This window comes from Diachasma alloeum, unplaced genomic scaffold (genome assembly GCF_001412515.2).
Source record: "Diachasma alloeum isolate Michigan unplaced genomic scaffold, Dall2.0 Dall_scaffold_00871, whole genome shotgun sequence".
Lineage (NCBI taxonomy): Eukaryota > Metazoa > Arthropoda > Insecta > Hymenoptera > Braconidae > Diachasma > Diachasma alloeum.
Window position 1 is genome coordinate 134,607 of NW_021680992.1, and position 5,185 is coordinate 139,791.

Sequence of the window (5,185 nt, forward strand, 5' to 3'; positions counted from 1 at the left end):
TTAAATCGGGTTTCCGGGACAAGTAGTTATGAAATTCAACGTTTTGGGCAAAATTCAAGGAAATTCATGAGTTTTCAGTGGGAGTGAGGGAAATTTCACAAGTTGATGGAATTTTCACGAAATAATAGAACGGAAAAATCCAGCATGTTATTGATTTTCAAATCATTCGAACAGGAAATCTATGGAATATTTGAGTTTTTAATGACAAGATTTCCTGAAATTTCAGTGTTAATTGAATACCGTAAAAATTTCCCGAATCTGGCGCGGAAAATTCAGAATTATCGAGGAAAAATTATCGGAAGTAAAGAGTTGTTTCATGAATATTAAAAAACAATTTTCCAAAATGAAATTAATTAATTCCTCTTTCACAGTTTTACAGAAAAATTGATTTGATACTAAAATGTTGAGGTTTCCAAAATTTTGAACAATTTCCATCATTTACTCAATCAACAGACATATTAAAAGATGAGTGATTTTTTTTACAAAATGTGATTCAAATCGTTGTCATTATCCATGAATTTTTCTAAATGATTTTCTTGCAATTTAATTGACAAATTTGTTGGTTAAAAATTTGAAATTAATATGCTTGGTCATATTGAAATCATCTCGAAAGAAGTACCTCCAGAGGAAATGTCAGAAAACATTTTGTCAAAATTGTCTTTTGACGTTTTCTCCTAAAATGATTCGTTATCGACATAATTTGATATGCAGCGAAATTTGAAAATTGCTTCCTGTCCATCAATATCCCGAATGCGTTATTAATATTGTGTTTATTTCCAGGGAGTTTTCCTCGCTATTCTCGCCGTCAGTGCCGCCGCGCCGAACCCGGCACCGGCCCCGGCCCCAGCCCCAGCTCCAGCGCCAGCGCCAGGAGCCCTGCTCGCCACGGCCTACGCCGTCCCGGCGGCCTACCCAGTAGCATCGAGCAGTCAATCCATTGTCAGAAACTACAACACCCTCGCGGCTGCACCGCTCGCATACACCGCACCGCTCGCCTACGCCTACGCACCTGCACCCGCATACTACATCTAGAGTGCATTTTAATAATGTGTCAGTCATCAGCTCACTTATCACCGGACACCATTCACATTCATTCACAATAATTTGTACCTCTCATCCTGGATTTGAAAAAGCTGGAAATCATAAATTTGAATTCTAAGATGAAATCAATAAATTGTGTATTCGACTCCTCATAATTGTTCTCGTAAATTTAATCCACTGAAACAATCCAATTTTTTTAACCCTCCGTCCTCGTCAATCAATCTCACACATAGATTGTACATAGCAAGTTTATAATTCGAGAAAAATGCTGAGAAAATTTCGGAATGTTCCCCAGGATGATATAATTCCAAGAAAATGGTTTTAGAATTTTTTCATCACTTGTGCGTAAACTGACATTTTACACACGCTCCACGTGCGCTTTTTTCGTTAAAAAGCCACTTATCACACGTTGTGATGAAAAATAGGGGTTGACAGTCGTGAGAAAAATGTTCCTTTTCGTCACTAGGCCTGATAAACCGCGATTTAACTGGCTTCGCTTGGTTAAATCGTGGGTTTCGGGCCCAATGACAAAAAATATTGTTCGATACACGGCCGTGAAGAACTTTTCTACCTCATATGAGTACAAAACTCGCCTTCGGCTCGTCCTGTAACCTCATATTCGCCAGAAAAGTTCCCCATGGCCTAGTGTCTTTTTTTTTTTTATATTCCGGCTCTTTCTGCCCTCTGATTGGCTAATCGGCCCTATCCAACCCTATGCATGCGGCTGTGGATTCTACACTGCACCGCATTCGCACTCCTATAGAACATAGGAGTAGCATGGGAAACCACAGAAAACCCATGGAAAAAATCATTGGGAGGAATTTAGGAGCGTTCCGTAACTACTTTAAGTAGTTCATCCCCGGCAACATTTTTGTTCAGATTATGGAATTGGATACTCTCAGTTCTCGAATTTGTCTACTAAATTGAGCGAGGACAATTCGATAAAATTTGCGCCTAATAAGTATCAGTATTTTATTAAACATTTGTTTTCATAAATAAATAATGGAATTTGTTGAATAAAATAGACGATTATTTTCTATTAGGCGTCAAAGAAGATTTTCATTTTTTCGCATTGAACGACAAAAAAATCGGATTTTGATCTTTATTTGCAACCAAAATATCCCGAATTATTTTTTTTCTCATTAAATAGGTTATAGCGTTTCCAAGAAAAAAAATAATAAAAAAAGGCCCGGTTGCAACAAGCCTTGTTATCCAAATAAACCCCAGGGTAAAATTTATACTCGGGGTCAATTATATCGTAGGGGTCATAATTTTTCAATATTTGACCCGAAGAATAATTGTTTATTTATTCTGTAGCCCCATTTGAATTAACACTGATTTAACCTTACAATTAAATTTTATTTTTTGTTCCTGGGATAAATTTGAGATACTCTCCCGGGTAAAATAATCCATCGAACATCCACTTTTTTTCTTATCTGACGTTTTCTTTATCCAGAACGGGTGCAACCGGGCCTGAAATAGTCATTAAATTAAAGAGACATCCAAACATATTGTTAAGCCATCATTCAATCAACTGAGAACATTTTTCTTTCTAGTTATCGTGGGACAATCGAGTTTCGAAAAAATTCAAAAATTCAAAAACCAATCGATGAATTAAATTTTAATTATAATGGCGATCGATATAATTCGACAATACCTACATTTGAAAAAAAAAAAAAAGATTCAATTCCATCCATTCATTAGCGAACAATTGAAGACAAACCGAGGGGGTGGTCACTCCGCCTCAATCGAGTAACTCAGTGATTTCCAGAATCAGATGATTTCCTGTAATTTCCTGTTGATTTCTGTGATTTTGCGAATGATTTTTGTGATTTCTCAATCAACATGAGAAATCATGATTTCTTTTGATTTCTTGTGATTTCCATGATTGCTAGTAAATCCAATGATTTCTTAATATTGATATTTTTTCCAATGATTTTTGGATTTCAAGAAATCACTGGAGAAATCATGATTTCGGGACCAGAGTGGCGCATCTGTCGATAATGGCAGTTTTCTACATAACGTTACAATACGTACGGATGTCAAAAACTTCATAGCGTCGCATTTGGGGATTGGGTGATTTCGAACGCACCGATACCATAACAAAAATTGTAGAGTTGAAACTGCAAAATCAATTTCGATTTTACACTTATCGATAATTACTAATGATTTCGGAAATCACTTGATTTCTTTATGATTTCTATTGATTTCTGATGATTTCCAGAAATCGTTAGAAATCACTACCAAATATGGAAATCACTTGATCTCCAGTGATTTCCATTGATTTCTGGTGATTTCTTCCTTGATTTCCAATCGAGTATTCCAGTGACTAGCCCTATTTCCTAAGTGACTAGCCCCTCGAGAAAAACTTTACCACACACATCCACACGCGTACGGGCGCGGTCTAAAAATTGCATTTTCGGACTTTTTGGATCATAATGGGTCGATGTAACACAAAAAATCCAAAACTTAAATTTGAACGATTATAATTGAACCAAAAAAATTGAACCGCCGCCAGGTACTACTTGAGTAAATGACTGAATGAGCCACACAGCTTCAATTCGATAATAATGTTTTCTTGCAGACCTTTACCCCCTGAAGTTCCACTCCTGTTGTCTGATAGAACACTGAGTTAGGACCCAACACCGTGCAACCAACTTTTTAATTGAATTTTCAATCTGAATCGAGGGGAGGACTCGGTACAAAGAAGCCAGGGTGGGTGGGTTGATGGAAGAAAAATTGAGACGAGTATCCAGTGCATTGACGTCGTTTTACGAGGGGAATATCGTGCGGCTGCGGTGTACCATCACAAAGGAGAAAGGGCACATAATTTTCCGAGAGGGTTGCCCGCCACTGGGAGAGTGCGACTCTATAACTGGTCAACTCTCGGTCGTCGACACACACCGGGTGAAGGACTGAGTGGACCTTGAAGTGCCGCCGTGAGCCAATGTGCTCGAGTTACCGCCAAGTGAAAGATACATGTAAACCGTTTTTTTCTCTCACATCTCCTTTGTCTAAGTTCAAGTTCATTCCCACGTGTAAATATGGGAAGTCGCTGTTGCTTTTTCGGTGTTTGTTTAGAACTTTTTTTTCCTTTTCGTGTCTCGAGGGTTGCCGATGCGTAGTCACCGCCTACGTCGATTAAGTCAATATCAAGGACGCCTGTCGACATCCGGCTGTCAGTCAGCTGATTCGAGTATTTTTTATGAAGAGGGGGGAGCGATTTAATCCTTTAAAAGGATCTGCATACCGTTAAAAAAATAAGGATTCTGCAGACACTCTGTCCGGAATTTTCAGAATAGTGACATTGAATTCGAATTACGAATTATTTGATTGAAATTCTGGTGAAAATTAACAACTAATTAATTAAAATTCAGGGAAGATTTTTCAATTTTATTCGACAACCATTTGTTAAATTTTCGATAAACATTCGTCTATTTTTTTGATGGATCACGAGAACACGCACTGTTCATGTTGATTTAATAGAAAATTCTAGCGAATTCGCTAGACAATTCCATTGGATTTGTATTAAACTTTCTATTAGTTTCTGGCTGATTTTATTGAATTGATATTCTATAGAAAAAGTCAATAGAATTATTTAGCGAATTCGCTAGGTTTTACTCGTAAATTTTTTCGTGCATAAAGTTGCAGCCAAAAATTTTCAATTTTTGCCTACCAGAGTAGATGGTGCGGGCATATGTACATTTGTATATTTATAATCGATTAATATCTCGCTTAGAAGGTGGCTTCACAATAATCTACAATTACTTGTTAAATTTGAACAATTAATTGTTGAAATTCTCCAACTAGTTTTTAAAATTCACCAAACAATTTTCTCCGTGTATTAACACAACAAACTAATTAATGAATAATTAATCTAATAAATTAGTTTATGTCTACAAAACAATAATAACAATTAACGTCTTGAAATAATAATATTCCTCTTCAGTAAAATGTAATAAAAGTTCCGTTTTTTTCCAATAATTTCTCAAACCGATTAATAAAAAAATTAACTATCGATTTTTTTCTCTAAATCTCTTAAAATTTTGTCTACAGAAATCCATGAGCATAAATTTTTTCCTATTTTCCATTACATTATTTCAAATAAAAACTGAAAATTCATGGTTCAAGACTCCTCTCGTCT